The 26838-nt window shown below is 43.3% G+C and overlaps 1 protein-coding gene and 1 long non-coding RNA gene across 2 annotated transcripts in view; one reads left to right on the top strand and one right to left on the bottom strand.

The window, feature by feature from the left end:
• Positions 1 to 26838, bottom strand: part of SLC16A2 (solute carrier family 16 member 2) — a 205410-nt gene that overhangs the window by 32372 nt on the left and 146200 nt on the right. The window lies entirely within an intron of this gene.
• The window catches only part of LOC143805557 (uncharacterized), a 102924-nt gene continuing 79161 nt past the window's right edge, over positions 3076 to 26838 (top strand). Inside the window, exons 1-2 of the long non-coding RNA XR_013221266.1 lie at positions 3076 to 3186; positions 9188 to 9301. This is a non-coding gene — a long non-coding RNA (uncharacterized LOC143805557). The remainder of the gene's footprint in view (positions 3187 to 9187; positions 9302 to 26838) is intronic.

Raw genomic sequence — 26838 nt, forward strand, 5'->3', positions numbered from 1 at the left:
CCTTAAGACAAGAGGATATCTATAAGATTGGAGTATACAAGGGAGAAGGTAATCGGTTGATTGATGAAAAGCGATACTGTAGTGAATGAATAACTAGCTGTAGACACTGGTCAAGACTCAGGAGCTACAAGACGTGCCTATTCAGGATCCGAAACATTTATTGCAATTTATACGCAATCCAAATGGGATTTCTATGTATATCTTATCTGCTAGGAGAAACTTATTTGTATATTTTACTGGACTTGCTGTTTTAAAACATGATTCCTATGCTTTACTACATTGGTAACTAAAAGCAAACAAAACTGAGGAGGAATGAAGAAGTCTACATCCCACCAGCAGCATACACTGGCTCTTTTCAACATATCTCGTAGATATTTTGGGTCAAATCCATTTAGCTCGATCCATTTACTCTACATTTTCTGTAATAGTACTGTCTCGACTTGAAGTAAAAAAAACAACAACAAATCTTTCTATGCGTTAAAAAGGTTGATTCACGAAGGCAATCTCTTTCTAAATAGATGATCGGCGTCTCCAACCTCTGGTCACCAGATGCATCTGATTACATATTTCTAATTTATGGACGGCCAAGCAATACATCAACGGTGACGTGAATCTGACTGAAAGATGTTCTTTGTGATGGCTCTCTGCTACAGGTCATACAGAGGGAATAAAGAGCAAGTTTCCTTAAAGGGGTACATTTATACCTATCCTAAAAACAGTCCATCAATATAGAAGTCCTAGACAACCACTTATTATCAAGCAGGTTATTTCCAATAAAGATTACCATAGATTTATTTAATTGTAACGGTTATACGTAGGTAGGCAGACCCTACTACCATATATTCTATAGGATAGGTGCTATTTTAGACACTAAAATTAATGCAATAAAAATTAAAGAGCATCTGTCAGTAGGATCAACCCTCCTAAGCCATCTATATGGAAATGCAAGTCATAAGAAGCAGAATAAAATGATACCTTAATATCTGTGATCTGATGTCTTATTTCAGAGAAAGCAACATTTTTTTAATATGTAAATGAGCTGTTCGGGACTGTAGACCACTGATCTCATTGAGAATCTACCTCCAGATATTACCGTATATACTCGAGTATAAGCCAACCCGAGTATAAGCCCAGGGACCTACTTTTACCATGAAAAACTGGATAAGCTTATTGACTCGAGTATAAGCCGGGTATGCATTGCCCCCTCATCCATGTCCTGCTATGCATGGCTCCCCCTTCCCTGTTCTGGTATGAATGCCTCCCCATCCCTGTCTGCATGCCTCCCCTGTCCCTGCCATTGTACGGTATGTATGCTTCCCCCTTCTCTGTCCTTGTATGAATACTTCCCCCTTCCCTGTCCTGGTATGAATACCTCGCCATCCCTGTCCTGGTATGAATGCCTCCCCCATTCCGTCCCTGTATGCATGCCTCCTTATCCCCTATCCCTGTGTGCATGTTTCCTACTGAAAAAAAAAGAAAACATCCTACTCACCTATCTCCGAGCCCTCCGTGCTGGCACTGCATCTCGTTGCGGCAGCTGGTGCCTGCCTGCAGCTCTTCCTGCCGAGCGATCATGTGGAACTGCTCATTAAGGTAATGAGTATGCGCTCCAAGCCTATGGGAGGGGAGACGCGTGCATATTCATTACCTTAGGCTAGGTTCACATTGCGTTAACAGCAGCCCGTTCAACACATGCGTTAAGGGGCTGCTGTTAACGCAAGTGCCGATATGTCATCGCGCTAGCGCAGATAGAGCTAGCAGATGCTCTATCTGCGCTAGCGGTGACGGACCCGGAAACGCTGCAGCCCACGTCCCAGGGTCCGTCACGCAATGACGGCACATCGCTAGCGCATGCCCATTGTGGGCATGCGCTAGCGATGCGTCCGACATAGGACTTAATGGCAGCGTTAACGGACTACGTTACACCGCGTTATGCCGCGGTGTAACGTAGTCCATCTAACGGACGCCTATAACGTAATGTGAACCCAGCCTTAATGAGTGGTACCACATGATCACTTGGCAGGAAGAGGTGCCGGCGGCCGGAACAAGATGCAGTGCCAGCACCGAGGGAGTGCAGGTAGGCGAGTATGATGTGTGCTGGAAGCCGCCGGCTCCTGTCACCCGCTGCTCCGCCGCCCACTACTCCTGACGGCTTTCTGGACGGTGACTAGTGTATAAGACGAGGGGAAAGTTTTCAGCACAAAAAAAATGTGCTGAAAAATTCTGCTTATACACGAGTATATATGGTATCTTAAATAAAAGGAGGCATTACCAGTATGAGGCATGTAACGAACACAGAAAAGTAGAACTGAACTTTGTCTCATAACAAATACATTAGCAGCTGCAGCTTGCACAGCTCTGATGTATTGTAACACTATAACAACAGCGGCTGCCTGTGAGATGGAAGCTAAAGCCCTAAGAGGAACCTGCAGATGTGTCAGGTATAATCACACACAGCTCTGCAGTGAGATTAGGAGAGCAGAGAGCAGTCATTACACATGCATTTAAAATAATCACTGGAGGCAGAGTCTCATGCAGATCAGTGTCCGGCCCATAGCCTGGAACAGTACATTTACATATATAAAAAACATGGGTATCTCTGTAATAAGACACCAAACTGATATCAAGGTATGATCTAATTCATTTTCCTATGACCTACATGTCCATATAGATGACTTAGTACTAAAAGAGATTGCCTTTACGGAACTCTGCAAACACAAAGAACAACTTAAAAATAACCTACCTAGCAAATTGTGTTAACAGCTCTGATGCAAACCAAACTAATCTAACTGGCTACAGACTATAGACACACATTGTGTAGACTGAATTATGAGTAGTCTGTAACTCTGAAGAAATATAGGTTGGCACTCGATGCATATATATTTTAAATTGGCTTTCAAAGTTGCTTAATTTATTCTAAATTGCATTGAAACTTCGAAAGATCGACCCAGAAGTGCAAATACTCATAGAGGTGGTTTAAGAATACTGTCCAGCTTAATTTATCATTGACGGTAGAGAGACGTCACTGTGCGCTTGGCCATACAGTTGCTGAGGCAACTGTCACCCTTAGCATCACGCACGGATCCTATTAATGGCAACCTAGGCGTTGGACACTTGCCTTGGCAACAGTACCAATCAGCATGTAATGACCCCTGCACAACTCATGAAAGGCAACTGAGGAATATGGTAAGCCCTGTTTATTGATTGTGTTCACCATATTTGACATCGAATGCAATAGCGCGTGCTCCTTCCTCAACTTACTCTGTCAAGACCATAGACTTCAATAGAGAAGGCTGGATGCAAGTGAAGCCACCTCCCATACAACACTTAAGCATTTGTCAATCAGGAGCCATTGTTCTCTTAGGAGGTAACATACCGGTCGGCTCTTTATCTGTTCCTAACACTAGGGACGCCTTAGCTCGCCCAGTTCCCGATTACTTCGGATGGTGAAGATGCAGGGCCAGGTACCTTGCCTTAGCTCCTGAATCCGCCCTCGGTCTGTACCCTTCCTCCACTCGGAAGAGGGGAGTAGTAGTGTACTGTAATACACCAACTGACAAGGTAATACACAGGCATAAAGGAAAATACCAATCATATAAAATATACACACAAACAACAGAGGTAAACTCCGGGGAGTGGAGGATGGAGCTAAACCAAAGCAGGAGAAGGGAAATATCACAGTCAAAACCTAGCAACAGTCACAAATAAATCCACCAAAAGCCTTCTCCAATAATAACCACTAAAACCTCCAGCCATGCAGAATAAGCCAAAGACAATGAGTGCTAACCAGGACCCAGATAATATAGGAGAGGGGAGTGGCTAACAGTGAACAGCTGAGAGCCTTAAAGCAGGAAAGCTTCCGGGAGCTCTCAACCGAGCAAATTAACACCTGCACTGCTAAAGTAAATTAACACCGTTTAATATGAAGGTGAAGTGCTTCTAATCAGTGCAGAAGTAGGAGAAATCAGACGCTGCGGTCTTCTGGCTCCTCTCTGATGCGGTAAACTAGTGACAATACCCATTGGCATTTGTGGCCAGTGTATATAAAATAAATGTCCAAGATTGAAATACCTCCTCAAGGTTATTTTGGGAGATATACAAGCAATTGCAAAATCAGGCCTGCTTTCCAACTTCTGGGAGGCCGTCGTTTCCAATCCACTGACATGATGTACAATAATGCTTTTCCTGTTACCAACAATTCCATGACAAATGAAATAAGTGTTTTTGTCATGCTGACAATGGATGTTCAGAAAATAAAAAAGAACTAGAAAGTATGCATGTGCCTAAATAGATCTGAATGGTTTTGGGCACAAGCTGTCTTTGGCACCGCTTTATTCTCCCAAGTTACAAACAATGCTACCAGCCAGCCTAATGGATTACCAGCACGATAGTATCACACAGAGCCAGGATATAAATACATTTAATTAATTGCGCTAAAAAGTTTTAATGAGAACACAGAACAAAAAAAAAATCCTTCAGTACAAATAGTGTCTCCTAAAAGGACTCTTGTCTAACCCAAGGCAGTAATCCAGCCATTGTCCAGGACTTGACCCACTTGCACCCCCTGGCACAGCGATCGCACATTGAACACCCGTCTTCGTATAAATTCTGACTAATAGCTCCTGGTCTGTGCCCTACATTTCTGTAACATAGTTTATTAACCATGAATTACACAGCGCAAAACCAGAACTTTGTGCAGATCCATGTTGATGTTCAAGAGGTTTTGTTTTGTGCAGTGGGTTTCCCTTAGAAAGACAGAGTATGTATTTTTATCTAAAAAGTGGACCATTAGGAACATTTTCCCAATGTATAGTTTGTTTGCAATTACTTCCAACTTCATCACTTTACTTTTCTGGGCTGTGAGCGGCAGCTCTGTGGCCTTCTATTAACCATGTGTCTTGACATCAATAAAATAAGCCCATAGGGATGTCAACGTACAATCACCATATTCACAGTCACAGATGTAATTGTTAAATCTATAAAGCCATCTCTGGAGAGGAGACGTATCACCCTCACATTGAACTTATTGGATTAATTCTAACTGGGGAAGTGAAAAAGAGCTAACACTCCAATCCCTATTGAACTAGGACCTCCTGCAGTGAGCATGTAATTTCAGCAGAGTATCTGCTGCGTGCCAGACACAGTCTAGGATCCTATAATATATAACCTCTCCAAACCATTATTATAAATATGTAATACGATGTGCAAATCTACATCTATATGCTAATTGCATATTATGAGTTAGCGACTCAACATTAGCAATATATAGAAAAAGAGAACTGAGTCATAGCTAATTTTGGAAAATACAAATATATTTTTATTTATACCAAATAGTACACAAAACAGACAAATGTAAAAAGGAGCACATGTAAAACAGTCAAATGGACTAGAGATAAACACTGGGTCAGTGATACAAAGATCCCAAGATATCAGGTGCCGGCTACAGAGCTGTGCATCATGGGTATATAGAGGTTTAAATGTGTCACCATATAAATAGTAATCAAAAAAGCAGGTGTTGCTAGGTGCTTGAAGAGCAGGATATTCCTGTAGGTGCTTAATGCTACCCCTGGATAGATCACAGCACTTATACTGCCTTCATATTTCTAGTAAACCAGTAAGTATTGGTGGCACAGAGAAACAAAATGTGTGTCACCCCCTGAAGAAGGTCATCTCGTACTGAAACGTGCGTTGGGGAATTGGTCCCGGCTCCACTGCTCTACATCATGACGGGTAATGTAATCTGACTTAGACCTTTCACATTTTGTTTCTCTGTGCCACCAATACTTACTGGTTTACTAGAAATATGAAGGCAGTATAAGCGCTGTGATCTATCCAGGGGTAGCATTAAGCACCTACAGGAATATCCTGCTCTTCAAGCACCTAGCAACACCTGCTTTTTTGATTACTATTTATATGGTGACACATTTAAACCTCTATATACCCATGATGCACAGCTCTGTAGCCGGCACCTGATATCTTGGGATCTTTGTATCACTGACCCAGTGTTTATCTCTAGTCCATTTGACTGTTTTACATGTGCTCCTTTTTACATTTGTCTGTTTTGTGTACTATTTGGTATAAATAAAAATATATTTGTATTTTCCAAAATTAGCTATGACTCAGTTCTCTTTTTCTATACAGTCTAGGATCCGTATATTTAAGAGACGGAGAAGTACAAATCCAACACCTTCAGAGGTAAAGGCTTCCTCCATTCAAAGCAACATTGAACAATTGCAGTCAGACACTGGTATCTTATTAATAATGCTTTTTTGTGAACGGCATCGGTCTTACAGTTATGGTAGACATATTTTCGGCATTGTGACAGAGTGGCGAACGTAACGCATTGACTTACATCCCTGGGTGGTCGCCGCATCAGTCCCAAATTAAAATATTACAGAAGCATGACAACATACAGTGGGGAAAATCAGTATTTGATACTACACTGCTGATTTTTCACGTTCTTCCATCTACAAAGAATGGAGAGGTCTGTAATTTTTATCATTGATACACTTCAACTGTGAGAGACAGCATCTAAAAATAAAATCCAGAAAATCACATTGTATTATTTTTACATAGTTAATTTGCCTTTTATTGCATGAAATAAGTATGATACAATAGAAAAACCAGAACTTAATATTGGGTACAGAAACATTTGTTTGCAATTACAGAGGTCAGACGTTTCCTGTAGTGCTTAAATTTTGCACACATTGCAGCAGGGATTTTTGCGCACCCATCCATACAGATCTTCTCTACATTTTTCAGGTTCCGGCGCTGTTGGCCAACATTCAGTTTCAGTTCCCTCCAAAGATTTTCTATTGGCTTCAGGTCTGGAGACTGGCTAGTCCACTCCAGGACCTTGCAATGGTTCTTTCAGAGCCACTCCTTAGTTGCCCTGGCTGTGCATTTCAGGTCATTGTCATGCTGAAAGACGTAGGCACGACCCAGCTTCAATGATCTTACTGAGGGAAGGAGGTTGTTGGCCAAAATTGCGCAATACATCACCCCATCCATCCTCTAATACGGTGCAGACATTCTGTCCCCTTTGCAGAAAAGCACCCCCAAAGTCAGATGTTTCCCCCACCATGCTTCACTGTAGGACAGTGTTCTTGGGTTGTACTCATCCTTCTTCCTCCAAACATAGCGAGTGGAGTTGATGCCAAAACTTTCTATTTTGTGTGACAAAGTCACTAGTGTAGTGCTGGAGGGGAGATATGTGTCACTGCGCATGTTGGCGTCAGTGATGTGAAACCAGAGTAGTTTCCTCCAGCACACTAAGTGTTGGAAGAGTAAAATTAAAGTTACATTATGGGCTGGTTTTTAGTGGACATTCATAGAGCGGGTGGGAGCATGTCCACCGTATCTCCATCTACATTTCCGAGCACTGCTGTGTGCTAATAGGACCTGTGTAATGTCACAGTCATGTAGTCTGAGGCTTAAATCACTGGGCTCTAGAGGCAGCCGGGGTCCAGCTACACTGGAGGGAGGTTCTCCAATGGTTGTGGTGTTCTGAAGAGAGTCTGAACCTGTATTGCTCCACAGCGGGGTGCTACCAGCATACGTATAGACTTTGTTGCATTGTTAATTTTATTATTTTCCATTTTAGCCAGAAAGACTGTTTATTTTCCCTTCCTATAACAATAAACCAACCAAAGATTTAAAGAGACGATGTTCTTATTTTCTACCTCCATATACTGCCATGCGAGTTGAACATTTGGTCTCACCGACCACATGACCTTCTCCTATGCCTCCTCAATCATCCAGATGATTATTGGCAAACTTAAAATGGGCCATGACATGTGCTGGTGTGAGCAGGGGGATCTTGCGTGCCCTGCAGGATTTTAATCCATGACGGCATAGTGTGTTACTAACGGTAATGTTGGAGACTGTGGTCCCAGCTCTCTTCAGGTCATTGACCAGGTCCTCCCATGTAGTTCTGGGTTTATTCCTGACCTTTCTCAGAATCTTCCTTACCCCACGTGGTGAGATCTTACCTGAAGCCCTACAGACCAAGGAAGATTGACAGTCATCTTGTGTTTCTTACATTTTCTAATAATTGTGCCAACAGTTGTTGCCTTCTCACCAAGCGTCTTGCCTGTTGTCCTCTAGCCCATCCCAGCCTTGTGCAGCTTTACAACTTTGTCTCTGGTGCCCTTAGACAGCTCTTTGGTCTTGGCCATGGTGGAGAGGTTGGAGTGTGATTGATTGTGTGGACAGATGTCTTTTATACAGGTAACAAGTTCAAACAGGTGCAATTAATACAGATGAGTGCAGAGTAGGAGGCTTCTTAAAGAAAAACTAACAGATTTCTTGCTGCTTGGTAGGTGATCAAATACTTATTTCAAGCAATAAAATGCTATTTAAATTATTTAAAACTCATACAATGCGATTTTCTGGTTGTTATTTTTAGATTCGGTCTCTCACAGTTGAAGTGAACTTATAATAAAAATTACAGATCTCTTAATTCTTCTGAGCGCTCCGGTCTGAACAGTGCTGGGTATTGAGGCGAGTTTCTCGCATTGCAGTTGCAAGTGTAACACCGGCCTAAGACCTAGCCACATCCCATGACCAGCCCCCATATGAGCTCATCAAGGGGAGGTATGTGGGCATAACCTCTAGCTAATTAAATCAGAGTTTGAGTTTTTGTCATTGTCAGTCCTGGGAGATACAGTCCGCTGTAGTTCTGTACAGTTTCCAAAAACAAAGAGCTCCCCTTCAAAAGAATGAAAGCCACTCCTGCGACATCAGGTTTAATACATAAAATAAAAATGATAAAATAAATGTAATTGTATATACTGTATTGTTTTGTTCCCATTTTGTAACTTCTTTTGTATATTTTTCTGAACACTGTGTACTTTTAACATTGATTATATATAATGTAATAACTTTGCTCCTCTTGCTCTATAAACCACACCTCTGAAGCCTCGTGAGACCGTATGTTGCCAGTCCAATCGGCCTGTATTAATGGTTGGTAGTGACAGCTACCATGAAATTATGCAAATTGCAATATATGTTCCTCAGCTGCAGGATGCTCACACAGCACAACAAAAAGTTAAATCTAACACTCATTGTACTTAAGAAATTTTTACATCAATTAATTTTATCTTTTCTTTTTTAAATCTCATCCATAAAATATGGTATTTGTACTACTATGACTTGATAAATGAAACCCCTAAATTGATTTTTATAGATAAAGAGTTCTTAGAGCCCATACATGAAACCTAAATGGCATCACCAACATGGAATCAAAAGATTTGAAACTTTAACAGTGTGTAATTAGATTAAAACAGCAAATGGAAGAAAGGTATGGAACTATGGTTTTCTTAAACACCTTCATGTGATGGGAAGCCACTATGCGTGATGTAACAAATGTATGAAAAATAAAAAATAAGGCGGGTATGTGAACATGAAACTGAACAGAGCTGTGATGAATGAAAACTGTGAGGTTAAGTCAAGGCCATTTACTGCCCCTTAGACTTTTTAATTTTACAGCTATGCCCCTAAATTGACCCCATTTTATTTCCTTGAGGAAGTAGAATATTCAGAACATATATGTGATGAAGATCATGTTAATCTTATTATGAACTGAAGGCTAAGAAAGATTTGCAGAATGAATACCACATTCTCATGTGATCCTATAATACTTTTAGACAGTAAATGAACGGATGAGGCAAGACTAGAAAACTAAATCTGAGTAAAATCAGAAATTAACCTTTACACATGAAGTATTCTTGTCCGTACAAGAATCCACAAAGTATTCTGATCACGAACAGAAAAAGTAAACTTCATGAAAAGAAGACAGATTGTGGTTTGCTGTGGCATATTGTCTTCAAGACATACTTTCCTTTAACAGAATAAGCATTCTACAGCCAGTTCTTGGGAGAGAGGAATAAGAATTAATGTGTTAAGTGGACAAAAGAATTTAAAAAAAAAAAAGACAATGCCTTCCAAAACAGCACATGTGTCTACGTAGAGTTCTCACGATTCACCCACAGGCTCAGTATCACAAATCTAAAATCCCTTAATCCATGTTTTTTACTAATTTTATGACAATGTTGACTTTGCTTTTTCATGGTTTTCCTTATTATGGTTCACAGTGAATACTCTGATTGCATTTATTTTTTGTGATTACATTTCAAGACTACAAAACAAGAAAATGGTAAAATAAAACCCAATGATTACAACTAGTGATAAGCGAATATACTCGTTACTCGAGACTTCTCGAGCATGCTAGGGGGTCCTCTGAGTATTTTTTAGTGCTCGGAGATTTTGTTTTTCTTGCCGCAGCTGAATGATTTACATCTGTTAGCCAGCTTGATTACATGTGGGTATTCCCTAGCAACCAGGCAACCCCCACATGTACTTATACTGGCTAACAGATGTAAATTATTCAGCTGCGGCAAGAAAAACTAAATCTCCGAGCACTAAAAAATACTCGGAGGACCCCCGAGCATGCTCGAGAAATCTCGAGTAACGAGTATATTCGCTCATCACTAATTACAACCTCAACTCCAAAGAAAAGTTGGGACCTTGTGTAAAATATAATAAAACAAGAACACAATGATCTGAAAATCTCTTATAGTCACATTTTAGCCACAACAGAACAGAGAACACAGTTCAGAAGTTGAACATTATTTTTTTTTTTCAAATGAAATAAAAAAATGTCTACTCGTTTGGAAATTGATGGCAGCAACACATCTAAAGAAATTGGAAAAGGGGTAAGAAAAAGATGGAAACGTTAATGGTACTAATGAATTACTGCAGGAGGTTCAATTTTCAACTGAGTTACATAAGTGTATAAAGACAGCATGCTAGAGAGGCAGTGTCTCTCAGAAGCAAAGATGGTCAGAAAGCCACCAATCTTGAACAACTGCATCTAAAAATTGTGGGACAATATCAGATAAATGTTACTCACCATAAAATTGCGAAGGATTTGAATATTCCACCATCTATAGCACATCAAAAGATTCAGATATTGTGGAGAAATCCATGTGCAGAAGGGTCAATATTGAATGCTCATGATCTACAGGCCCTCAGGTGGTATTGCATTAAAATCAGTCATTATTCGGTTATGGAAATCACTGCATGGGCTCAGGGATACTTCAGAAATAATTTTCTGTAAACAAAGTTCACAATGCAATCTACCAATGCAAGTTAAAGCTCTATAATGCAATGAAGAGGCCATAACTCCACACAATCCAGGAACGCTGCCATATTCTCTAGGCCAAAGCTAATTTAAAATGGAAAAAACTGTTCTGTGGTCAGATTAATCAAAATGTGAAATTCTTTATGGAAAACGGGGACGTCATGTCCTGAGGATTCGAGAGGAGAGGGACCTTTCATCTTATCAGTCCACAGTTCAGAAGTCTGCATCTCCGACGGTATGGGGTTGCATTAGTGCCTATGGCATTGGCGGCTTAAACATCTTGAAAGGCAATAACAATGCTGATCATTACATACAGGTTTTAGAACAACATATTCTCCCATCTAGACAATGTCTATTTCAGGGAATGCCTTTCATATCTAAACAAGACAATGCTAACCACACACTGCATTCATCACATCAGTATGGCTAACAAGGAGAAGAGTTTGACTGAAACTGGTCACCCACAGTCCAGACTGTTCACCAAAAGAAAACATTTGGTGCATTATAAATTGAAAAATGCAGCAAAAACCAAGGTCTATGGAACAGCTAAAATCCTACTTCAAGCATAAATAGGACAATACTAGTTGGCCCGTGCGAAATTTTTGCACATTGGTTGTCGGGGGCGCAGGCAATTTCAGGAAAATTAAGCTGGTCAAATGTAAATGTATTTAAAGGAAATCTGTCACCTACTTTTTCGTATATAAGCTTCGGCCACCGCTATCAGGGGCTTAGCTACAGCATTCTGTAATGCTGTAGATAAGCCCCCGATGTAACCTGAAAGATAAGAAAAACAAGTTATATTATACTCACCTGGGTTGGCGGTCCAGTGCGGTCCGATGGGAGTCGAGGTCCGCTGCCTCCCATCTTCATGCAATGACGTCCTCTTCCTTGCTTCTGTCGTTGCTCCTGCGCAGGCGTACTTTATTTGCCCTGTTGATGGAAGCGTAAAATACTGCAGTGCGCAGGTGCTGGGCTTCTCGGACCTTTCCTGGCGCCTGTGCACTGCAGTACTCTCTGCCCTCAACAGGGCAGATAAAGTACGCCTGCACAGGAGCAATGACAGAAGCAAAGAAGAGGAAGTCATCGCATGAAGATGGGAGGCCCTGGACCGCGATGCCCATCTTACTGATCAGAAGGGGTCTGATTCTCAGGACCTTGCAAAAGAACAAGGGCAGCAGCATTTTTTTCCCCTCCACCGCAGCACTGCCATCTATCTGCAGTGTAGGGAAGTGCAACACAGCCCTATGTATGTGAACGGAGCAGCTCCCTATACAGCAGTGCCACGTTGACGGTAAAAATGATGAAGGAGAATTTACCCCATAACTGAGCGTATTTACACCATTGCATTGCTGAAAAAACATGAAGATGTCACGGGTGTGTTTATATGACCGGGAGCAGGGGACTTGTGTTTACAGCGCCACTCCAGCGGTGAAAAAAAACAAACTAATGGAGTGGTTCTTTAAGAAAACATTCACCAAAATCCCTGCCCATTAGGATAAAGAATGAAGGGAAGATCCATAGACAATTTGAGAAGCTTACATGGACTGTCTACTTTAGAAAATCCATGTTATCCAATTAGTAACCCATTCATGATTGTTGTTATAGAAGCTTAATTTGCTGTATGTTAGCAGGGATTTATTTTAATCTATCTCATGTGGCTACTTCTTTTAGCACCTTCATTCATTTAATTCCAATCATTCCATCATTTTCTATACACACCTCTGAATAGAAGTAAACTGTTACACTATTGATGTGTTACGATATCTAATTCCCAGTAAGATATCCTTTATTTTCGTTTAGTGATTGCTATAATTAAAAAACGCATCCACGCTATGACACTGCCTTATGAAAGATAATCCACTACATATAGTCATAGCTCTAATCACGTCTGTAGGGGATAGTAAATCAAAACCAAGGCTTCACTGACACATCTTCAAACTAAAGTTATCTAAAAATGCTCACATATGACAAGCCTTTACAGTTCTACAAAAGCACAAAGTAAAAACAATGACAGCTTCTGGCAGTTTTTATAAATCCATGTAAAAAAACCCCCAAAAAACAGATCTCAGAATTTCATGGTTACATAACGTGTTGATTCAACACATCAATCGGAGGCTTAATGCAGCAGCAGACCTTAAAATCCTCATATTTACACAAAACTGTAATGCAAACTATCTACAGCTACAGAAATGTAACTGGTATACACTAGCATCACGGGAAAAGGAGTGACTTACGGTCTCCGTAGCCCGACGCCACTCTGACTGACGTAAAGTGACAATTTTCAGTAAAGAATAGTGTGCAAAAGAATGGAAGGGGCTCATAATTTCATTTAAAGTGCCCTTATAATGGTAAAAAGCACTGGAAGAAGCAAATTAGGAGCATACACAGCTGTCTATACTGAAACATACATCACTTCAGTGATCCCTACTGGCCAAGTGATGACACAGGGTATTGTTCATGGCTCTAGATCTCCTCATAAGCAAGAAGTACCAGGACATGTAGCCTGAGCCCGGTCACCATTGCAGATGGGTAAAAGGTCTCAGAGTCCAATAAGCAAGGGATGGCGCTCCTCAAAGGTACTATTCCTCATTCATTCTACAAATTCGAGACCTGCTATGACTTTTGAAGGTGGCTTTTGATGGCGCGAAACGTGGCAGTAGAGGGACAGATTCGATTTCACATACTGTGGGATTCCCACTTCTCTATGTACACCATGCCTAGTAGATACTACTCATATCAACAACACTGAACCCAGACTGAAGCTTTTTAACAGCCGTTAAATCAGGATATTATGAATACAAATACATATTCAGAAATGTTTTAGAATCCCATTTATACACTAAATGTCCTGCTCCAGTACTGAGGGGATCTATCAGACGACAATTTTTCACAGATTCCACAGAACTGCTGTCCGATATCGAGTAAGGGCCAGTTTACAAGTCATTGCATTGTAGCAGACCAAATGGTGCACACCAGAACACGGAGACATGGCAGACTTTGATCCAAGTCAAAGATCAAATGTGCCAATGCAAATCAGAAAAAAATAAACAAGAATATACAGTATATCTATCTATCATTGGACTGCACTTAGATGCCAAACATGTTCCATCTTTATGCTGTGGATTTTCAGGTTTGATTGATAGAATCTTGAGAACTTCTCGTATCCCCCCAAAAACTTAATGAAACGGATGGTAAAAACTACAAAGGTAAATAAAGAGAATCTGTTGTACTAAAAAAATCAAACTTCTGTGAAATTAAACTGTCCACTTAGGACGCAACACTGTTTGACAATCAATTTCACATGCTGTTGTGCAAATGGAATAGACAACAGATGGAAATTATTGGCAATTATCAAGACACTCAATAAAGGAGTGGTTCTGCAGGTGGGGACCACAGACCCCCATCTCAGTACCAATGCTTTCTAGCTGATGTTTTGGTCATTTTTGAATGTTGGTTGTGCTTTCACACTCGTGGTAGCATGAGATGGACTCTACAACCCACAGAAGTGGCTCAGGTAGTGCAGCTCATCCAGGATGGCACATCAATGCGAGCTGTGGCAAGGTTTGCTGTGTCTGTCAGCATAGTGTCCAGAGGCTGGAGGTGCAACCAGGAGACAGGCCAGTACACCAGGAGACGTGGAGGGGACCGTAGGAGGTCAACAACCCAGCATCAGGACTGCTACCTCAGCCTTTGTGCAAGGAGGAACAGGAAGAGCACTGCCAGAGCCCTGCAAAATGACCTCCAGCAGGCCACAAATGTGCATGTGTCTGCACAACGTTTAGAAACCGACTCTATGAGGATGGTCTGAGTGCCCGACGTCCATAGATGGGGGTTGTGCTCACAGCCCAACACCGTGCAGGACGCTTGGCATTTGCCACAGAACACCAGGATTGGCAAATTCACCAACGGCACCCTGTGCTCTTCACAGATGAAAGCAGGTTCACACTGAGCACATGTGACAGATGTGATAGAGTCTGGAGATGCCGTGGGGAGCGATCTGCTGCCTGCAACATTCTTCAGCATGACCGATTTGGCAGTGGGTCAGTAATGGTGTGGGGTGGCATTTCTTTGGAGGGCCACACAGCCCTTCATGTGCTCACCAGAGGTAGCCTGACTGCCAGTAGGTACCGAGATGAGATAGTCAGACCCCTTGTGAGACCATATGCTGGTGCAGTTGGCCCTGGGTTCCTCCTAATGCAGGACAATGCTAGACCTCATGTGGCTGGAGTGTGTCAGCAGTTCCTGCAAGATGAAGGCATTGAAGCTATGGACTGGCCCGCCCATTCCCCAGACCTGAATCTGACTGAACACATTTGGGACATCATGTCTCGCACCATCCACCATCACGTTGCACCACAGACTGTCCAAGAGTTAGCAGATGCTTTAGTCCAGGTCTGGGAGGAGATCCCTTAGGAGACCATCCGCCGCCTCATCAGGAGCATGCCCAGGCGTTGTAGGGAGGTCATACAGGCACGTGGAGGTCACACACACTACGGAGCATCAATTCCCTGTCTTGAGACATTTCCACTGAAGCCTGTAACTTCATTGATTTTGAGCATCATTCCAACTCCAGACCTCTGTGGGATATTAGTTGTGATTTACATTGATCATTTTCAGGTTTTATTGTTCTCAACACATTCCACTATGTAATGAATAAAGATTTACAATGGGAATATTTCATTCAGTGATATCTACAGTAGGATGCGAGATTTTTGTGTTCCCATTATTTTTTTGAGCAGTGTATGAGATTTGCACTGGCACTTTATTACATAGCAACTCCTTGTGGCCTTTTTGGTGTGTATGTTTATGCACATGTGGTTCATGTATTGCATCTACATTTAATAACGTATGACCTATTTTTTGATAGTCATTCTGTCCATATTTGTGGATATTCTGCTTTTTTTGGCTCTCCCAAACTCATCCAGACTAGGGGTTACTTTTTAGTACAAGGGTCCTCTAGGGTTAGATCACAGTAAGCGGGTCGACATCTTGCGTGCTTTATTTAGGGTGCCAACCAACGCATTTCTAAAGGAAAATTATCAGGGCCTCCTTTGCCCTGTAAACTGACCTACTGAGTCATGTAGTTTGCCTGGTATAATAGTGGCTATCTATCACTGTATATGACACATGATATCTTGGTATCAGGCCTCCTGATGAGCCCATACAGGCGAAACGCGTTGAGGCGCTAATTAGCAATGGCGAATGGTGCAGTACCGCTGATGCATCGAGAGATGAGTATTGACATATACCACACATTGTGATTTTGTTATGTAGGGTATCTGTGATATCAGGATCGTATTCACCTACTGGGGACTTGTATCAGGAATGTATGTACCAAGTTGAAAGAAAGAGTAATCCCCTATGGCATATATACATGTGGTTTGCATAGGTGGTTTGGGTATGGCTGCCTAATGGTAGTCAGGTACTAACCATCACATCGAAGTAGCCATCTCGAAGTAGCCCTGTCTAATGACAGAGCGTCATCATCCAACTTGTTGTCACCAGTTTTCGCCATGTGTTCATACAATGTTTTTAGATGTAGTGGGGATCTAGCTTTTCCCTAGCACAGCTATCTCCCTGTATAGTGATAGAGGATCCTCAGGTCTGTGGGTAGAGGCTCTCACTAGCGGCTGTAGGGTGTATTAGGGCCTCTAGGGTCAGCCATCGTTGAGAGGGGGCGCCACAGCGTTCCCCCTAGGGTCTCAACCTCCGCAGCCAGGAAGGGGCAATTATAGGTACTGGAGCTAGGGTCGTCTAGTATTCCCCATTAGGTTTATGGGTATGTTTTGTTTGAGCACTTGTTTTTTGAGTTTTTGTCACTATAGTTTGCCTTGGTTTTAACAATAAAAATTGGTTTTATAGTTAGGGCATTCATTCATGATTTTTGTTGTAGCTCTCCTACTCTACAATTGTTTTTGAGAACATCCTGGTATAATAGTGGATAACCAAATTCACTCAGGTCAACATTATTTGCATATTCCAGGAACTAGTGTGATATTTTGTTTTGAGATAAATAAAAGTTCTTTTATTGGGGGGAATTTTTTGTATATGTAGACAGAGATAAAGGGGGTGGTCCAAAACAAATATTGATTTAATGAAAAAAATGTCTATTTATTGCATTCATCCATTTGTTTTTAGAATTACGTTTTTTCATTAAAGTCTTTACTTTTCCCTGTAATCTATTTAAAAGGAACCTGTCACCCCCTCCCCAGGCGTTTTTAACTGAGGCTACTTTCACATTAGCGTCGTGCACTGCACGTCGCAATGCGACGTTGCGGCGCACCGACGCATAACGTGGAAGCGCCGCACAACGGGGGCAGCGGATGCTGTTTTTCAACGCATCCGCTGCTCCATTGTGAGGTGCGGGGAGGCGGGGGCGGAGTTCCGGCCACGCATGCGCGGTCAGAAAAGTCGGGCACGACGCACCAAAAAACATTACAAGCAACGTTTTTTGGTGGCGACGGTCCGACGCAACCGTCGCACTGCGTCGCTGATGCAAGTCAATGGAGAAAAAACGCATCCTGCAAAAGTGCTTGCAGGATGCGTTTTTTCTACAAAACGACGCATAGCGACGTGCAGTGCACGACGCTAGTGTGAAAGTAGCCTGAAAGAGCCACCTTGTGCAGCACTAATGCTGCATTTTGTCAAGGTGGCTCCTTTATTTGTGGTCCCTTCCAACGCTGAAATATTCCTAGTTATAATTTGCCCCTCATACCTGTAGTCTGTCCGGGGGCATGTCTTTTCCCCCCCGGACATAAACGCCTCCCAGCCATCCCTCAGCCCCTCCGTGCGCCGGCTCCTCTGCAGTCATTAAGGTCCCCGGCGCCTGCGCTGTAAGTTACCATCATGTGATGGGAGTCGAAGAGCAGCGCAAACTGCGCATGCCCGGAAAAAAAAACAAAAAAAAAACAAACTTAAGAGCTGGACACCAGGAGCAAAAATGTAGACCTGCACAAGGCTTGCATGGGCTACAATGGGCAAGCAGCTTGGTGAGAAGGCAATAACTGTTGGCGCAATTATTATAACATTGAAGAAACACAAGATGGCTGTCTATCTTCCTCGGTCTGGGGATCCATGCAAGATCTCGCTTTGTGGGGCAAGGATAATTCTGAGAAACATCATTGATCAGCCCAGAACTACACGGGAGGACCAGGTCAATGACCTGAAGAGAGTTGAGACCACAGTCACAAACATTACCATTAGTAACACACTACGCTGCCATCGATTAAAATCCTGCTTGGCACACAGGGTCCCCTGCATATACCAGCACATGTCCAGGCCTGTTTGAAGTTTGCCAAAGAGCATCTGAATGAGGAAGCATTGGAAAAGGTTATGTGGTCACAAGAGACCAAAACAGAACTTTTTGGTATCAACTCCACTCGCCGTGTTTGGAGGAAGAAGATGGATGAGTACAACACCGAGAACACCGTCCGAACCGTGAGCCACGGTGTGCGAAACATTATACTTTGGGGGTGCTTTTCTGCAAAGGGGACAATTGCACTGTATTGAAGGGAGGATTGATGTGGTCATGTATAGTGAGATTTTGGCCAACAACCTCCTCCGCTTAGTAAGAGCATTTAAGATGGGTTGTGGCTGGGTTTTCCAGCAGGACAATGACCCGAAACACACAGCTAGGGCAACTAAGGAATGGCTCTGTAAGAAGCAATTCAAGGTTCTGGAGTGGCCTAGCCAGCCTCCAGACCTGAACCCAATAGAAAATCTTTGCAGGGAGCTGAAACTCAATGTTGCCCAGCGACAGCTCCAAAACCTGAAAGATCTGGAGGAGACCTGTATGGAGATCTCCATACAGATCATGAAAGATAGGTCGTGTGTAACCAACATGTTTTGTTTTTGGAGGAGGTAAGTGCAAATTTGGAGGTTGGTAATGCAGCTGATGCGAGTTATCCGGACTTTGCAAAGGCAATTGATACTGTTCCACATAACAGTCTTATACTGGAGCTCCAGAAGCAGGGACAAAGAGAAACTACAATGTGAGAAGTCTGCCATTGTTAGTACTGCTGGGGCAGAGCAATTATTCCCACACAAAGGTTCCAAGAAGCACATTACACATTATCTGTCCCCAGTTGCTAATAACTCAGTTCTATTTCTACATATATTTTGGCTTATGTTCTCCTGCCGCTTCCTCCTTCGAAAAAAAAAGTACTAACAGTGAGCGCATGTTCTGTTATCTTTAACCACAGACCACCATTCACCTCAAAGTAAAAACTAATTAGATGAAGGAGAATAAAAGCAAAATCAGCAAACTGAAAGATTGTTCTAATTACAGAAAGCGCCTTTAAAGTAACGCTACAGCAATCAGTGTAGTGAGCAGAGATGAGAAAGTTCTGCGCTTCCTCTTCAGTAATGCTGTGTGCTCGCTCGCACACCGAGCTCTTTTCAGGCAGTGCTCACTCCGACCAACTGAGTGCTGTTATTCTACATAGTGCAAGCCAATGTAGCATGGTGACTGAGCGCCGAAACGTGCAGCGAGCACTTGTGTCCACACAGGGGTGGATTAAGGGTAGCCAGGGCCCCGGGCTGTTCAGACACTGTGGGCCCCCCCGGTCATGTGAAGGGGTCATCATATACCTGAACCAGATTATTCCAGAAAAATAGTTGCTGTGTGAAACTATAACCTGTCAAACATCCATTGATCTAGTCAATTTACCCTTCAGTTCAGTATATAGTATACAGTGTATAGTGTCAGTGTATAGGTCACACTGACTCACCAGTGACATCTCTAGGTGAAGTCCTTCATCTTTCATCCAGCACAGACCGCCATCACTTAATTCAGCCAGGACTCATCTCTGCAGGAAATAACACAGTTGTTATCTCGAGCTCCACTTGCAGAACGCATTACTTAATTTTTCCCAACTCCTACATTACACCACATGAAGAAAAAGAGGCAACATAGTGTCACCCCCATTTAAAACAGTGTCCTCAAAAAATAAAATAAATACATCACTGCAGTAATAATATCCCTTTATTAGCCTCTATGGTAATAATAATATCCCCCATCCTGGCCCCGTATATCTCATTCCAGGCCCAAGCCATATGTTCTCCCATCCTGCCCTCATGAGTATCCATCCTGCCCCATATGATCTCCATCGTATCCATCCTGCCCCATGTCTTTCATTCTGCCCCGTGTCTCCAATCATGCCCCTTATCTACGTTCTGCCCATGTCTCCAGCATCTCTGCCCCCAGTGTGTCCAGCATCTCTGCCACCAGTGTGTCCAGCATCTCTGACCCAATGTCCAGCATCTCTAACCCAGTGTGTCCAGCATCCTGCCCCCGTGTGTCCAGCATCCTGCCCGTGTGTCCAGCATCCTGCCCGTGTGTCCAGCATCCTGCCCCGTGTGTCCAGCATTCTGCCCCAGTGTGTCCAGCATATTGCCCCCAGTGTGTCCAGCATTCTGCCCCCAGTGTCCAGCATTCCTGCCCCAGTGTCTCCAGCATCTCTGCCCCAGTGTGTCCAGTATTCTGCCCTAGTGTGTCCAGCATTCTGCCCGTGTGTCCAGCATTCTGCCCGTGTGTCCAGCATTCTGCCCCAGTGTGTCCAGCATATTCCCCCAGTGTCTCCAGCATATTGCCCCAGTGTCTCCAGCATATTGCCCCTACTGTCTCCAGCATATTGCCCCCAGTGTCTCCAGCATATTACCCCCAGTGTCTCCAGCATATTGCCCCCAGTGTCTCCAGCATATTGTCCCCAGTGTCTCCAGCATATTGCCCCCAGCGTGTCCAGCATGTCTGCCCCCAGTATCTCCAGCATTCTGCCCCGGGATCGCCACTCTCAAAAAAACCAAACAAACAAAAAAACACGAGTTCTTACTTACCTAGCCGCGCTCCTGTGGCAGCCGACGGACGAATCTTCCTCCCTCCACTCAGGTGAAGCACGCACTCGCCGGCGGCTGACAATGACATCAGACGCTGGCGATGTGCGCGCTGCGGCACACGTCAGCTGCCAGCCTCCGATTGGATGGTGGCTGTTAACTTATTGACGTGCGGGCCCGCACCCGCGCGTCAATAGCCTTACTGCCGCAGCGCCTGTAGGGGGGGCCCGGTGAGCAGATGAGATGCGGGCCCCCTCTGCCCACTGGGCCCATACGCCAGTCAGGGCAGTAATGCCCTGATGGCGGCCGAGGTCAATCTGAGCGGTTGCCCAGGGCCCCCTCACCACTGAGCCCTGAGCTACCGCCCAGATTGACCTCATTATAATCCGCCACTGTGTCCACATCAAGGGTGCACAGAACAGCCAAATTGGCATATAACACAAACCGCTTTTTATGTATAACAAAGGCAGTGTTTATTACAAAAAAGTTATGATTTTATAGGGGCCACGTTTTTTTATTTGACTAGGCGGTGGGTTTAAATATCATTTTTGAGTTGCCAGGCTCCCTTTAAAGAACCACTCCTCTTCTGGGTCATGTGACAACTATTCTAACTTGATTGACCACACTGGGGTTTATGTGTCACCTGGAAGTCACTTTTACAATATAAGACTATTGATTCTCTTTCTGACACGTCACAGATTTACACTGTAAATGCCACTTCAAGGTCACACAGTCCACGGAGAGTCTGAACTTCAGTCATGAGACTTAGAAAAGGACCAGACACCAAAGAAGCGAGCAATTAGAGTGAGTATACTAATATATCCACATTACATATACATAGGTTTAGCCCCCCCAAAATTAATGGGAGTGCTTCTTTAACAAAGTTATACTGCGTTCGCACTTCTGCTTTATGGTCTGAGTACGGATTGTGATGCATGGACTGTCGGTGGGTCTCCTGATTGAATCTTGACAGCCTCATACACACTTGAGGCTCTTGAGATTGAGTCACGAGACCCGTGGCCAATCCATGCTTCATGGTCTGTAGTCGGACAGTGGCACACACAGATATCAGACTGTGGCATACAGTGCCTTGTGAAAGTATTCGGCTCCCTGGAACTTTTCAACCTTTTCCCACATATCATGCTTCAAACATAAAGATACCAAATGTAAATTTTTGGTGAAGAATCAACAACAAGTGGAACACAATTGTGAAGTTGAATGAAATTTATTGGTTATTTTTAATTTTTGTAGAAACTCAAAAACTGAAAAGTGGGGCATGCAATATTATTCAGCCCCTTTACTTTCAGTGCAGGAAACTCACTCCAGAAGTTCATTGTGGATCTCTAAATGATCCAATGTCCTAAATGCCTAATGATGATAAATATAATCCACCTGGGTGTAATAAAGTCTCTGTATAAATGCACCTGCTCTGATAATCTCAGGGGGCTGTTTGAAGCACAGAGAGCATCATGAAGACCAAGGAACACAACAGGCAGGTCCATGATACTGTTGTGGAGAAGTTTAAACCCGGATTTGGATACAAAATGATTTCCAAAACTTTAAACATCCCAAGGAGCACTGTGCAAGCGATCATATTGAAATGGAAGGAGTATCATACCACTGCAAATCTACCAAGTCCCGGCCGTCCCTCTAAACTTTCATATCAAAGAAGGAGACTGATCAGAGATGCAGCCAAGAGGCCCATGATCACTCTGGATGAACTCCAGAGATCTACAGCTGAGGTGGGACAGTCTGTCCATAGGACAACAATCAGTTGTACACTGCACAAATCTGGCCTTTATGGAAGAGTGGCAAGAAGAAAGCCATTTCTTAAAGATATCCATAAAAAGTGTCGTTTAACCCCTTCACCCCCAAGGGTGGTTTGCACGTTAATGACCAGGCCAATTTTTACAATTCTGACCACTGTCCCTTTATGAGGTTATAACTCTGGAACGCTTCAACGGATCCTGGTGATTCTGACATTGTTTTCTCGTGACATATTGTACTTCATGATAGTGGTAAAATTTCTTTTGATATTAGCTGCGTTTATTTGTGAAAAAACTAGGAGTTAGACATACCGGTAACGGTATTTCCAGGAGTCCATTATGACAGCACCACAAGGAGGTTGCTCTTCATATCCTTGATAGGGACAGGAACACAGAAGAGGTTAAATAGCCCCTCCCCACCTCCACCCTTCAGTGATTTTACAAAGTACCACACCAGGATGGATATAACGCAATTTTATTGAACTTCCTCTCTATACATGTTTATATCACACATCAGACAGGAGTTCAAGGGAGGGTAAATAACAGGTGCTGTCATAATGGACTCCTGGAAATACCGTTACCGGTATGTCTAACTCCTAGTTTCCAGGTCGTCCCTTATGACAGCACCACAAGGAGAAATACCAAATAACTCCTACTTAGGGCGGGATCACAGCTTGGAGGACATTCCTCCCAAAGCCGGTCTGTTTTGACAGAACGTCTAGTTTGTAATGTCTACAAAAGGTATTTGAACTAGACCAAGTTGCCGCCCGGCAAATTTGGTCCATGGATGCACCCGCACTCTCTGCCCATGAAGCAGACATTGCTCTCAGAGAGTGGGCTTTTAGATGTTCTGGAGGGGATTCACCAGCTGAAGTATATGCAGCGCAAATAGTAGATTTAATCCATCTAGCTAAAGTCGCTTTTGAGGCTTTTTTGCCTCTATTTTTCCCCGACATCTGTATAAAGAGATTTGGATCAATTCTCCAGCCGTCTGTAAGTTTCAAATACTGCAAAACTGTTCTCTTAACATCCAGGGAATGGAGAGAACGTTCTTTTTCGTTGTTAAAGTTCTGACAGAACGTAGGCAAAATTATTTCCTGGCTTCTGTGAAAGTCCGTCACAACTTTTAGAAGAAACGAAGGATCCAACCTTAGAATGATGCAGTCTTCCTGTATCTTTAAATATGGATCTGTTATGGACAAGGCTTGAATTTCGCCTATTCGCCTTGCTGTCGTTATTGCGACCAGAAAGACAGTCTTGAATGTTACGGATTTTAGGTCTGACTGATCAAGCGGCTCGTAAGGAGCCTTCCGTAATTCATTAAGTACCAATGTGAGGTTCCATGAGGGCACTGAACTTCTTATTGTTGGTCTGGTACGTTGCGTAGCTTTGATGTATCTCATTATCCAGGGATGGTTTGCTAATGGATAGTCATAAAAGGCACTTAACGCTGAGATTTGTACTTTTAGCGTACTAGGCCTCAAGCCCATATCAAAGCCTGTTTGGAGGAAATTTAAGATTTGAGAGATATCTGGTTCTTGTATAACAGATATTGAAGTATTAGTATGAGTACAAAATTTCTTCCAAATTTTTTGGTATATAGCCGAGGTTACCGGCTTTCTGCTTTTCTTCATGGTTGAGATAACCGAGTCCGACAGTCCTTTTGATCTCAAGATTTCCCTCTCAATATCCATGCTGAGAGTTGTAGCATCTTTAGATTTTGATGGACCAGCGGTCCCTGCGTCAGAAGATCCCGCCTCAGCGGTAGTAGCACTGGGTCTTCTATCGCCATCCACTTCAGCAGAGGAAACCAGCTCCTCTTGGGCCAATATGGCACTATTAGGATCACTACCGCTGGACTTTCCTGAATTTTTCTCAGAACTCTGGGAATTAGAGCTAGGGGAGGAAACGCGTATGCCAGTTCCATGTTCCAATGTTGAGCCAATGCATCTATGGCAGTTGGATTGTCTCCTGGATTTAGTGAGAAAAATTCTTTTGTTTTTGTATTGTCCTTTGTGGCAAATAAATCTACCTGCGGAGTGCCCCATTGTTGGATTAGCTGAGCAAAGACTTCTCCGTTTAGAGACCACTCTGTCGGTTGCAATTTCTCTCTGCTGAGAAAATCCGCTATTTGGTTTTGCGAGCCTTTTAGATGAACTGCTGTGATGGACTTCACAGTATCCTCTGCCCAGGAGAATATTGTCTCTGCTAGCGCCTGAAGTGGACGGTGCCTCGGTCCTCCTTGATGTAGGAGAAAGGCTACCGTGGTCGAGTTGTCTGAGAAGACTCGGATATGGTGTCCCTGCACTTCGTGTTGGCACCCCTTTAGTGCTTCCCAGACCGCTCTGAGTTCTCTGTAATTGGAGGAACTGTCGCGTACCGATGGTGGCCATGTCCCCTGAAGGTATCTTCCTTCTATGTGGGCTCCCCAGCCCTTTGAGCTTGCATCGGTCGTTATGTTTATGCATGGAGATATATTCCATGGTTTTCCTCTTTTGAGGTTTTTTATATCGATCCACCATGAGAGGGACTGTTTTACTTCGCTGGACAACCGCATCCTGTTGTCTAAGGAGTGTTCCTTTCCATTCCATACCGAAAGAATTTCTTTTTGGAGCGTCCTGGAGCGAAACTGACTCCACTGTACGCTGGGAATGCACGAGGTCATCAGCCCTAGGATCCTCATGGCTTTCCTGATGGAAATGTATTTCCGTTTTCTTATCGTTTGAAATTCTTTTTTGATTGACCGTTGTTTTTGGTCTGGTAGGAAGGAGTATTCCAGTTTGGAATTTAGGAGTACACCCAGAAATATTTTTTGTGTCTCTGGTTCGAGACTCGACTTTTTTAAATTTATTACCCACCCCAGATGTTTCAGGAGTGACATGGTAATTCTTAAGGATTCTTCCATCTGTTGGGATGAATTTGCTACCAACAACAGATCGTCCAGGTAGGGTGCAATGAGAATTTCTTTTTCCCTCAAGTGGGCCATGATCTCTGTCATGAGCTTTGTGAATATTCTTGGGGCAGAGGAGAGACCGAAAGGTAGACATTGAAACTGGAAATGCAGAATCCCCCTGCGACTTCTTATTGCAAATCTGAGGAATTTTTGATGTGATGGATGGATGGGAACATGATAATACGCATGTTTGAGGTCTAGCGTGCACATTACCGAATTGTTTTTTATTAAAGGTATGATTGTCTTGAGAGATTCCATCTTGAAGCGTTTGTACGCCACCCATTTGTTTAATGGTTTTAGGTTTATTATTGTGCGGTATTCTCCGCTCGTTTTTTTTTATGGAGAACAGACTGGAGTAATGCCCCTGGAAATGCTGCTGATGGGGTACTGGTATTATGACGTGTAACTCTAAGAGTTCCTGTATGTCCGTTAGCAGTCTTTGATGTACTGCTGATGTCTCCGTCTGTGTCAAACAGAATCTCTTGGGGGGTAGATGAGTAAACTCTATCTTGTACCCCTGTGCCACTGTCTGCAGAATCCACTGATTCTGAGTAATGTTCTGCCATCCCTCCAGGAAGTATTGTAGTCTTCCTCCTATATTGTTGGCGTCATTGTTTGCTGGGTCCTGATGACTGGTCTCGAAAGGAACCTCTTCCTCTGCCCCCTTTAGGGTAGCTCCATCTGCCAGACTTCCCTTTCCCTCTGTAGTCCTGTCTTGGGTGAGAGCGAGTTCTACGACAAAATTGTGTCTTCTTTGGCTTTTCTTCAGGGAAGCCTTTTTTCTTATCGGACGCCTTCTCGAGTAACTCGTCAAGAACTGGACCAAATACGTGAGATCCTGAAAATGGAATCGAACACAGCTTGTTTTTGGATTGGGTATCCCCCGACCATGATCTCAGCCATAAGGCTCTTCTTGCTGCGTTTGCCAGTGCATTGTTCCTGGCAGCAAAACGCACCGATTCCGCGGAAGCGTCCGCCATAAAATCAGTCGCCATTTTCAGCACTGAAAGAGATTTTAGGATCTCTTCTCTTGGGGTTCTGTTTGTAATATGACTCTCCAACTCGTCTACCCAAAGACTCATAGATCTTGCAACAGAGGTAGCCGCTATGTTCGTTTTCATAATGGCGGCCGATGACTCCCAGGA

This window comes from Ranitomeya variabilis, chromosome 2 (genome assembly GCF_051348905.1).
Source record: "Ranitomeya variabilis isolate aRanVar5 chromosome 2, aRanVar5.hap1, whole genome shotgun sequence".
NCBI classification, from domain to species: domain Eukaryota; kingdom Metazoa; phylum Chordata; class Amphibia; order Anura; family Dendrobatidae; genus Ranitomeya; species Ranitomeya variabilis.